General features: G+C 40.2%; 1 protein-coding gene across 7 annotated transcripts in view; it reads left to right on the forward strand.

Annotated features, from left to right (window-relative positions):
* FRMD4A (FERM domain containing 4A) overlaps nt 1-12,572 on the forward strand; it is a 520,746-nt gene that overhangs the window by 462,738 nt on the left and 45,436 nt on the right. The gene's annotated exons all lie outside the window — the stretch shown is intronic.

Genomic DNA, 12,572 nt, shown 5'->3' on the forward strand with positions numbered 1-12,572 from the left:
GAGAAAAAGACGCCTTCTCCTGAGGCCTTGTGGTCCCACCTGGAAGGGACGTTTGCCCATCCCCCAGGTGAAAATATAGGCTGGCTCCCCACCTGTGCTTTTCATCCTCTAGACTGGGGGTGCCCAACTTCTGGGCCACAGACCAGTACCTCCCTCAGATCAGTGACAGCATTAGATTAGAAGTAAAGTGCAAAAGTGCACGATAAATGAATCATTTATCATCCCAAACCCCTCACCACCCCCCGGAGCCCATGGAACCGGTCCTTGGTGCCAAAACAATAGGGGACCACTGCCTTAGTGAATCCTTCTCAACTGCACATTGACAGGCCTAAATATTAGTGATGGGCTTGCATAAATGAGAGAGCATCAGTCTTTCTGGATGGACCTGATTTAAACAGTCTTTTATGATACTTGCCAGAACTATGATCTACCTCTCATTCAGGAAATAGGATACAAATAACCCAGTGTCCTATTTGATCAGTTATTTTTATTTCCTTTCCCTGTATTTTGTATTTGCTTGCATGTCTGACTCTTTTTGACCCCATGAACTATAGTGCACCCAGCTCCTCTGTTCATGGGATTTTCCCAGCAAGGCCTAGAGTGGGTTGCCATTTCCCCTTCCAGGGGAATCTTCCTAACCCAGGGATCAAACCCAAACCTCCTATGGCAGGTGAATTCTTTATCATTGACCTGGGAAGCCCACCTAATGCCTCATTAAAAGAAAAAAAAAAAAGGTGGTGTCTAATAGTCCTGAAAAACATTTTGAAAAACTAATCATCACTCGAAAATCCTTTTTTCTAGCTCAGTGCCTGACACCCAACAGTTGCTCCATACATGATTTTTTAAAAGTTTTTTTACATTATTTCCCCATAACTCATTTATTTGATGACTGGAAATTTGTACCTTTTGACCCTCTTCACCTATTTCCCCCACTGTCACCCCCTGCCTCTGACAACCACCAATCTCTTCTTTTTATCTATGAACTCAGGGGAGGTTATGGGTTTTATTTGTTTGTGTTTAGATTCTTTGTATCAGTGAAATCAAATAGTATTTGCCTTTCTCCAGTTTATTTCACTTAGCATAATGCCTTCGGGGTCCATTTATTTTGTTGCAAATGACAAGATTTAACTTTTTGTTATGGCTGAATAACATTCCATTGTGTGTGTGTGTGTGTGTGTTATAAAGTCACAGTTTCTTTACCCATTCAACTACTGGTGGATGCTTAGGTTGTTTCCATGTCTTGGCTCTTGTGAACAGTGCTGTAGTGAACATGGGGATAGAGATATCTTTTCCAGTTAGTGTTTCATTTCTTCAGATAAATACCCAGAAGTGAAATTGCTGGGTCATGTGGTAGTTTTATTATTAGTTTTTTGAGGAACTTCCATACTGTTACATGGTGGTTGCACCAATTCACATTCCCACCAGCAGTGTAAGGAGAGTTCCCCTTCTTTTTCTCCATATCGTCGCCAACATGTGTTCTTTTTGATGACAGCCATTCTGACAGATGTAAGGTGATTTCTCATTGTGGTTCTGATTTGCATTTCCCTGAAGACTAATGATTCTGGATATCTTTTCATTAATGATATTGGTCATATGTATGTCTTCTTTGGAAAATGTCTCTTCAGACTCTCTGCCCATTTTTTAATTGGATTTTTTTTTTGTTACTGACTTGTGTGTCTTTTACATATTTTGAATATCAGTCCTTTATTGGATATATGATTTGCCAATATTTTCTCCCATTCAGTAGGTTGCATTTTCTGTTAGTTGATGGTTTCCTTTGTTGTGCAGAAGCTTTTTAGTTTGATGTAGTCCCATTTGTTTATTTTTTTTAATATTTATTTATTTGGCTGAATGGAGTCTTAGTTGCCACACTCAGAAGTTCTGATCTTTGTGGCAGTTAGTGTGATCTTTAGTTGTGGAATGTGAGATCTAGTTCCCTGACCAGGAACTGAACCTGGGCCCCCTGCATTGGGAGTGAGACGCCTTAGCCACTGGACAGGGAAGTCCTGAGTCCCATTTGTTTATTTTTACTTTTGATGCCTCTGGTTTTGGTGTCAAATTTAAAGAAATCATCACCAAGACTGATGTCAATGATACACAATTATTGAAATTAAATTTTGAAGGATACTAGTAAGAATCCTGCGTTTGATGCATTTTAAGAACCTTCTGTGTTCCCAGAGTGTATGGCATCTTGGTCCTTGTCAGGATCTCTCACAAACCTACCACCAATATTTTCCATCATGATGGTATCAGACCTTCAGAGGTTACTCTTTTCAGATCAGGCCCCTCCTGCAAATACCATCCATCTTCATTCTCTTTCATTCATCCTTCCACCCTTGTCTGTCTCCAAATTGTGTTGTAACTGAGCCGTATAACCACACTGTGATATTTTTACAGTATAAACATTTTTTTCCAGCTCCCAAACTTGGCTAGAAACTATGCACAGCATTTTAAAAGTCACAGCCTCTCTCCTCAGAGAGTTTGCATACTGTGTATTGATGTAAAACAGAGATAAAATATTGTCAACTTCTAGTAACTCTGAAGGTGATTTTCCTATTTAACAAGGCCACATCATTACCCAGTATTGGACTTCAGTCACTTTAAAGGAATCTGAGGTCTCAGATGCTAAAGAAATGAAGAAATGTTATGGATATCGTTAAAGAAGTCAGAAGTCCACTCTTACTAATGGCCCATTCAGGGGCTAACATTTCAAAAAGAAACAGTCTGCAGAGTTGAAATGATTTACTAAGGCTCAGGGCCAGGACCCCCTGAGATTTTCAGTGGTGACACCCAGGGCTGTCCCGTGGGAGATCTGAGTATGGACCCTTAGAGATGCTGAGCCTTCTGAGCTCTGTTGGATTAAAAAGGGTCAACCTCTTACCTCCTGACATCGCTCTGTATGAGATTCAGATTCTAGGAAGGTTAGAGAACTAAATCCATTTGTAAAGGGGTGCCGATGGGCAGGCTTTAAAAGATGTGAGGACCCTTGTCTCAGAGCACATCTACTGAGAGATGGCCTGGCCTTCCCAGGGTCCCCAAAGGAGGTGATATGGAGGCAGCTCAAGGCACAGCCCCCCTTCCAGGCCAGCGGAGCCCCACCCACTGCCCTCATCGTGGTCTCCTCACAAGCTCTGCACCTCTGGGTACCCAGCCAGCCTGCCACCTGACCACTATGGGGGAGGTGGGGGTGAGCAGGGGACATTGTGGTCACTCTGCCTAGTTGCTCAGTCACTCAGTCCTGTCCGACTCTTTGTGCCCCATGGACTGCTGCACGCCAGGCTTCCCTGTCCTTCACCATCTTTTTCTTAAAATCTCAAAAATGATGGGAAAGGGAGAAAAAATGGAATGACAAAATAAAAGACACAAGAACTGCATGTTGAACACACATGGCCTTTCCACAGGTCCTCTGAAAGCGAGAGAGAGTGGAGGATTGTCCTAGCGTTGCTTCTGGAATTTGCCATCCCAGGACAGTTCTGGTTTCAGTGGGAAGATAGGGGCTCAGGGAGATGTGTTTTTGTTTTTAGCCAATTTAAAGAAAATGGCACGGTCTCTCTTAGGAGAGACGCTGTGTTCTGCTTCCCCATGTGGATTGTTATATTAACCATCCGTTCCCCCAAACAAAAAGAAAGTCACTGTGCATCCTTTCTTAAAGAAATAGAACAATGAGACATGTTGTCTTTTTGAATGGAAATACAGGGGCAGAAGCCACCCACTGTCTCCAAAACAGAACGGCATGTTGTGTCTATAAATAGGAATCGGTCTGTGGGATTAATGAGATGGCAGTTGAGTCATCTTCATTGTGAAGAGCAGGATTGCAAAGAATGTGGTGATGGGTCTTTGGTTTAAAAAATAAAATAAAAAAGAAGTAGCACAAAGCCTTGCAGTCTGCTGGGATCACTCAACTCTGACCTTTTCCGCTCTGGGGAAAAACATGTTGTACTGAGCGTAGGGCCTGCTCTGTCTGGGATCCATCCATGTCCATGACTCAACTCTTCACACGTTCACCTTCTCTGAATGCCAGCACTTCCTGCCATTGTTGGGAAGTTTATTAATAACTAGTGTAACAATGAGGGTGCCAGCTATCTGCCATCTCTCCTTCCAGAGGACTGATCTGATAGGCGCCTGCCAGCTTTATAGTTCAGGGCTGTGTTCAGCTCAGAAGACACAGCCCTGTAGTTGGTATCAATCACATGATATTTGGGGGCTTTTTTCTTCTTTTTGTCTTTTTTTTTTTAATGTACATTTTATTCCTACAGTTCAAATGTATTTCCTTTATGTTTTGCAATTACTTGATATCAATTTTTTTGCTGCATGGCATGTGAGATCTTCGTTCCCCATGTAGGGATTGAACCTGGGCCTCCTGCATTACAAGTTCAGCATCTTAACCACTGGACCTGCAGGAAAGTCCCATCTCCATCCTTTCTCTTCAGCTCTCAATTTTACCTCTTCCCTGTATTTCTCTTCAGCTTTTTCAAGTTCTCTTGTCCTCTTAAGTCTAATGATGCCCAGATTCCTGGGCTCAGTGCCCTGCAGACAGGGTCAGCCTGCAGGACTGCCAGAGGGCTCACCTTCTGCCAGGGTGTGTTTATACAGGACTGTAACTGGTGAGGGCTGTGAAATCTCTGTGGAATAGATGTTTCTGGCCGTGGCCTGTGAAGGACAGGCCTGAGTCAAAATACTGAGAAGACAGCATGGTGGTCCTTTTCTGCTCTCTCATCAGGGGGTTAAAAAAAAAAAAACACATGAATAAAGCCATTTATACAAATATATTTATATTTATGCCCTCCTGTGTAAAGGAATATTTGCATACTAAAGAAAACCAGGACAGAATGATCATCTATAGCCTAAGTGAATGACTTTGAAACTGATGGAATTTTAAACAGTGATAAAGAAATCACAGTCGCCAACCATAGGCTTTTTGCACTCTTCCCATTTATTGAGACCAGCCTTCTCAATATTGCCTTTGAATCAGAATTTTGGAGACAGAAGGATAAGCCCCCGTATTTCACAATGTAAGAAATAGAAACCATATAAGTTAACTCATAACAGTAGTTTCAACTGGGTACTTTACCAGATGCTGCTAATTTTTTATGAATTTTTATTGAAGTATAATGTTAGTTTCTCCTGTACAGCAAAGTGAATCAGCTATACATGTACATATATCCTCCTTTTTGGCGTTTTCTTCCCATGTACATCACCACAGAGCACTGAGCAGAGTTCCTTGATTCATACAGTAGGTTCTCATTAGTTATCCATTTTATACCTGCTATCAGTGGTGACACTGATTGATTCATCCCAGTCTCCCAATTCGTCCCACCCCTCTTTTCCCTGCTGAGTGGCCAGACGTTTGTTCTCTGCATCTGTGTCTCTATTTCTGTTTTGCAAATAAGATCATTTGTATCATTTTTCTAGACTCCACATATATGCATTGCTGCTAAGTCACTTCAGTTGTGTCCGACTCTGTGTGACCCCATAGACGGAAGCCCACCAGGCTCCCCTGTCCCTGGGATTCTCCAGGCAAGAACACTGGATTGGGTTGCCATTTCCTTCTCCAATGTGTGAAAGTGAAAAGTGAAAGTGAAGTCGCTCAGTCGTGTCCGACCATTAGCGACCCCATGGACTGCAACCTACCAGACTCCTCTATCCATGGGATTTTCTAGCCAAGAGTACTGGAGTGGCTTGCCATTGCCTTCTCCGAAAAAAGTATATATTTATTTTTCTCTTTCTGACTTCACTCCATGTGAGTCTCTAGGTCAATCCACATCTCTACAAATGACCAATTTCGTTCCTTTTTATGGCTGAGTAATATTCCATTTATATATGTACCACATCTTCTTTATCCATTCCTCTTTTGATGGACATTTAGGTTTCTTCCATGTCCTGGCTGTTGTAAACACTGCTAATAGGACTGCAGTGAATATTGGGGTACATGTGTCTTTTTAAATTATGGTTTTCTCTGGGTATATGCCCAGGAGTAGGATTGCTGGATTATATGGTGGTTTGTTTTTTAGTTTTTTTAAGGAACCTCCATAGTGGCTGTATCAATTTGTATTCCCACCAACAGTGCAAAGGATCCCTCTTCTCCACACTCTCTCCAGCATTTATTGTTTGTAGACTTTTTTAATGATGGCCATTCTGATGGGTGTGATTTCTTTTTTTAATGTTGAACTTGTATCTTACAACTTTCCTGAATTTGGTTTTTAGCTCAGATTATGTATGTACATGCGTGTGTTCTTTGGATGGACATGTTTGCTCAGTCATGTCCAACTCTTTGTACCTGCAAGGCTCCTCCATCCATGGGATTTTCCAGGCAAGAATACTGGAGTGGGTTGCCATTTCCTTCACCAGGGGATCTTCCCAACCCAGGGATCAAACCCAGGTCTCCCACAGTGCAGGCAGACTCTTTACCATCTGAGCCACCAGGAAAGTCCTTGTGATGGGTGTCAGATGAAACCCCATGATAGTTTTGATTTGCACTTCTCTAATAATTAGTGATATTGAGCGTCTTTTCATGTGTTTATTGACATCTGTTTGTCTTCTTCAGAGAAATGTCTATTTAGGTCCTCTGCCCATTTTTAAATTTTTTTCTTTTTTTGCTGTTGAGCTGTATGAGCTGTTTCTATATTTGGGAGATTAACCCTTTGTTCGTCACCTTGTTTGCAAACATTTTCTCCCATTCTGAGTGTTGTTTTTTTATGTTTTTTATGGTTTCCTTTGCTGAGCAAAAGCTTTTAAGTTTAATTAGGTCCCATTTGTTAATTTTTGTTTTTATTTTCATTACTCTAGGAAGTGGGTCAAGAAAGATCCTGCTGTGATTTATGTCAAAGAATGTTCTGCCCCTGTTTTCCCCCAAGAGTTTTGTAGGGTCCGGCCTTACATTTAGGTCTTTAATCCATTTTGAGTTTATTTTTGTGTATGGTGTTAGGTGTATTCTAATTTCATTCTTTTGCATGTAGCTGTCCAGTTTTCCCAGCACCACTCATTGAATAAGAAGCTGTCTTTTCTCCACTGTATATTCTTGCTTCCTATGTCACAGATTAGGTGACCATAGGTGTGTGAACTTACTCTGGGCCTTCTATCCTGTTCCATTGGTCTATATTTCTGCTTTTGTGCCAGTTACCATACTGTTTTGATTACTTCTAGTATCGTCTGAAGTCAAGGAACCTGATTTCCTTCAGATCCATTTTTTCTTTCTTAAGATTGCTTTGGCTTTTCAGGGTCTTCTGTGTTTCTGTACAAATTGCAACATTTTCTGTTCTAGTTCTGTGAAAAATGCCATTGGTAATTTGATAGGGAGTAGGTTGAATCTATAGATTGCTTTGGGTAGTATAGTCATTTTCACAATATTGATTCTTCCAATCCAAGAACATGGTATATCTCTCCATCTGTTTGTGTCATCTTTGATTTCTCTCATCTGTATATCATGGTTTTCTGCATACAGATATTTTGCCTTCTTAGGTAAGTTTGTTTATTTTTTTAATTGAAGGATAAGTGCTTTACAATATTGTGTTGGTTTCTGCCATACATCAGTACTTATGTAGGTTTTTTCCCAGTTATTTTACCCTTTTCATTGCAATGATAATGGGATTGTTTCCTTAATTTCTCTTTTTGATCTTTTGTTGTTAGTATATAGGAATGCAAGAGATGTCTGTATTTTTTTTTTGTTTTCTAGTTATGTTTATCTTTGAGATCTCAAGTAACATTCTTTAAAATAATAACAAGGAGTGAAATTTTTAGGCTATCCAAAGGAGGTGGGTGGGTTTTTAAGAGGTGAGCAATAGAGCAACCTTGGCCAAAGGAGTTTTGGAGTAGGGAGTGCAGGACTAAATTGTCAATGGGAAGTGAAGAAATATTTGAAGGCAGAGTTTGGCTGTGAAGAATGGAGAGTGGTATTGAGCTAATTGAAACAGAAAGCAAGATTGAATCAGGAAGATTCATTCTTAAAAAATTAGAGAATGTCTAACTAGTGAAAAGAAGAATTCAAGAGAAGGAAATAAAATATAATCTACAAAACAAATCACTGCAACAGAAAAAAATAAATGTCAGAGCACATGTAAGGATTGCCTTTAGATAAAAGTTGTAACACCTCTTCCATTGAAACTAGAGGGAAGGAAGAATGGTTAAGTTATATGTAGGTTTTGGGATTTAAGATCCCCTGGAGAAGGAAATGGCAACCCACTCCAGTATTCTTGCCTGGAAAATCCCATGGACCGAGGAGCCTGGTAGGTTACAGTCCATGGTGTCACAAAGAGTCGGACACAACTAAGCAACTTCACCTTCTTTCTTTCTAAAGCTTAAAATTAAATTTCACCCTTCTGTTTTAATTTTGTATCCTGTGACTTTACTGAATTTACTGATGAGCTGTAGTAGTTTTCTGGTGGCATCTTTAGGATTTTCTATGTGTAGTATCAGGTCATCTACAAACAGTGACAGTTTTACTTCTTTTCCAATTTGGATTCCTTTGATTTCTTTTTCTTCTCTGGTTACTATAGCTGGGACTCCCAAGACTGTGTTGAATAATAGTGGTGAGAGTGGACACTCCTGTCTTGTTACTGATCTGAGAGGAAATGCTTTCAGTTTTTCACCAGTGAGAATAATATTTGCTGTGGGTTTGTCGTATATGGCCTTTATTATGTTGAGGTAGGTTCCCCTTATGCTCACTTTCTGGAGAAGTTTTATCATAAATTAAGTGTTGAATTTTGTCGAAAGCTTTTTCTGCATCTATTGAAATGATCATGTGGTTTTCATTCTTTAGATTGTTAATGTGATGTATCACACTGATTAATTTGCAGATATTGAAGAATCCTTGCATCCCTGGGATAAATCCCACTTGATCATGGTGTGTAGTACTTTAAATGTATTCTTGAGTTCAGTTTGCTAGTATTTTATTGAGGATTTTTGCATCTATGTTCATCAGTGATATTGGCCTGTAATATTCTTTTTTTGTGATATCTTTGTCTGGTTTTGGTATCTGGTGATGGTCGCTTCATAGAATGATCTTGGGAGTGTTTCTCCCCCTGCAGTTTTTTGGAAGAGTTTGAGAAGGATAGGTATTAATTCTTCTCTAAATGTTTGATAGAATTTGCCTATGAAGCTATCTGGTACTGGACTTTTGTTGGAAGATTTTTAATTAGTTTCAATTTCATTACTTGTGATTGGTCTGTTCATATTTTCTGTTTCTTCCTGGCTCAGTCTTGGAAGGTTGTACTTCTTTAAGAATTTGTTCATTTCTTCCAGAGTATCCATTTTATTGGCATACAGTTGTTTGTAGTGGAATCTTCTCTTACAGTCCTTTGTATTTCTGTGCTGTCTGTTGTGGCTTCTCTTTTTTCATTTCTAATTTAATTGTCTTGAGTCCTCTCCCTTTTTATCTTGATAAGTCTGGCTAAAGGTTTATCAATTTTGTTTATCTTCTCAAAGAACCAGCATTCAGTTTTATTGATCTTTGCTATTGTTTTCTTCATTTCTATTTCATTTATTTCTGCTCTGATCTTTATCAGTTCTTTCCTTCTGCTAATTTTGGGTTTTGTTTTGTTTTGTTTGGGGGGAGGGGTTCTTCTTTCATAGTTGCTTTAGGTATAAAGTTAGGCTGTTTAAGATTTTTCTTGTTTTTTGAGGTAGAATTGTATTGCTGTAAACTACTTTTAGAACTGCTTTTGCTGCATCCCATAGATTTTGGGTTGTTGTGTTTTCATTGTCATTTGTTTCTAGGTATATTTTATTTCCTCTCTGACTTTTAGAGTGATCTCTTGGTTATTTAGTAGCATATTGTTTTGCTTCCTTGTGTTTGTGGGTTTTTACAGTTTTTCCTGTAATTGATTTCTTATCTCATAGGGCTGTAATCTGAAAAGATGCTTGATATGTTTTCAGTTTTATTAAATTTACCAAGGCTTGATTTGTGATCCAAGATGTGATCTATGTTGGAGAGTGTTCCATGCACACTTGAAAAGAAAGTGTATCCTACTGGTTTTTGGATGGAATATCCTATAGATATCAGTTGAGTCTGTCTGGTCTAATGTGTCATTTAAGGCTTGTGATTCCTTATTTTCTGTCTGGTTGATCTGTTCTTTGGTGTAAATAGGGTGTTAAAGTCCCCCATTATTATTGTGTTACTGTAGATTTCCCCTTTTATGGCTGTTAGCATTCACCTTATATATTGAGGTGCTCCCATGTTGAGTGCACAGATATTTACAATCATATCTTCTTCTTGGATTGATCCCTTGATCATTATGTAGTGTCCTTCCTTGTCTCTTGTAACAGTGTTTTGTTTTTTAAAGTTTATTTTGTCTGATATGAGTATTGCTACTCAGGGTTCTTCTGCAATGCTGTTAATTTTTTAAATAAGCTGCTCAATTCTCTCTCTTCCTCCCCCTATTTTTCTTTTTAATTATCTTTGTACTCTTCACCCTTTTGTAAAAGTACCATTGAGTCTTTTTTTTTCTGAGTCCCAGAGACTCTTAGATGCCACCAAAAGGTGTTTATTTTCAAAGTGCTCCCATTTCAATACTCTTTAACATGAACTATTTTATTTCTAAAATTTCTGACCCTAATGAAAAGTTTTCCAGTCATGAACTTTTCACATTAAAAAAAAATCACATTTCATTCCCTGAGACACTTTCCAGAGATCACACATTTATCCTGAAATCTGCCAGGTGGCTCTATTTCCCATGTTCTCTTAGGACATCTTTTCCGTAAGAAATTCATAATTGAGGATTTGTGAGGCAAATAAATATCTCTCATCATAAAGAAGGGTTCAGACCTTTCCCTCATATTTATTCCTGGGGTATCTGCCAAAACTTTTCCTTACAGCTTTTATAGATCTGCTGGGAATATGCCTTCTTCCTTCTTTTTTTTCCTAAAAGTCTAAACAGACAGTCATTTCCTTCCCTTACTTTTAGGACAACGGATTTCTTTCTTCTTTGGGGGACTGTTTGTTTCAAATTTCCCCCTGCTTTCAGAGAGGAAAGCACCCCTTCTGTCTCCTGAGGTCAGCAGACTGGTCATCAGAATTCCATCTGTGTAAAAACAGATGAGCTTGGTTCCTGACAACATTCTCTTCAAGAGGATGCATTCTCATATCCGGTGCGGAGTAGCCCAGAGTCTTTTGAAAGATTGGAGCCCATTCTCCATCTCAGCCCAATGAGTACATCCTTCCCATTTGACGGCGGGGCAGGGAGCTGCTGTTTGTGTGAGTTGGTCTTCTCACATCCTGCCCCAGGGAACCAGCTGCCCATTGAGTGACAGCTGGAGTTCCCCAGCTGGAACCTCTGGAAAGTCCTAGTTGCAGTTTCTCCAGAGGTAGCAGAACAAGTTTTCTCCATATCCCTGCCAGCAACATCACTAGCATCCGGGAGTTCACTCCAGAGATTTCCCAAAGCCCATTGAAAGTCACTCTGTGATCTTGAGCACATCATTCAAACTCTCCTGGCTGTGTTTGGTTAGGAATTGTCTTCTTAGAGGTCAGATATTTTTCTCCCCTTCACTGGCCAGTTGATGAATGACTGATTTCTATAAAGGATGTAGATTGAAATATGATCATCCAATAGCCAAAGACAAAAGATATTTTCCATCTGGGCTCATTCAAAGAGATGTTGACTAGGCAGTGAGTAAGATGAAAGGTTTTCCAGAGAACTAATCTGATGCTGGTCTTCCTGGCAGTGGACCACAGGGAGACTCAGCCTCCTCAGACTAGACTTAGGGACATCATCAGCCCTGCAGACTAATTATCTAATTGGGCCTGGGATGTAGGCTCACTCCTTATATGGCTGCCACCACCTCTCCCATTCAAGTTCATGGTTTATTTCCTTCCTCCTGCTAGATAGTTTTTTGTGGCCAAACCCAAGGCTCTCTGAGGGCTAGACTTATATCCTGTTACCTGTCTCCCCATCCCCTGTCCCCACCATGTACACAGACGGTGCTTCAGAGATTTCTGTTGCTTCCCTGGTGCATTGGAAGGACCCATGGGCTCCTCCTCCTTCTTTCTGCCTATATGTTCATCCATACATCCTGCAGAAAGGGTCTGTCTGGGCTTGGAGAGACAGATAGGACTGCATGCTAACAATGTAATAGCAAGACAAAGTTCCTCCCCTCGTGGTATTTCCATCCTTAGGATGAAATAGACCAAACAGAAAGCTGGAATCCCAGCTCTGCCTCCTTGTGTCCTGGTGACCACTTCTATGGAAACGGGGTTAATGTTCTTGTGAGAATGAAATGAAGTAGAATATGCGGGAAGCTCCTGTCAGGGGTTCTGTAAAAATCCTCCCCTTCCCTTTTTTCTCCCATGTTTCCTGCATGTGGACCTTCCACTAGCTTTCTGCGTTTCCTGCCTGTTCACCATTCTTCCTGCTTTACATTCTGAGGCTCCTCAGAATCAGGGTGCCAACACCTAACAAAAGTCAGTGAAACTGTTTAATACAAATAACTACAAATATTCATGTAGTGCCTGTGATGTTCTGAGCTCTGGTCTAAACATCTTGCCAGCACTGTCTCCTTTGATTATCCCAACTTTTGAAGAAGTCCTGTTTTCATTCTCACATTATAAGGGAGGTAACAGATTGAGAGAGGTCATGTAA

Source organism: Moschus berezovskii, chromosome 15 (genome assembly GCF_049115385.1).
Source record: "Moschus berezovskii isolate FMDL1 chromosome 15, NW_MosBer_1.0, whole genome shotgun sequence".
Lineage (NCBI taxonomy): Eukaryota > Metazoa > Chordata > Mammalia > Artiodactyla > Moschidae > Moschus > Moschus berezovskii.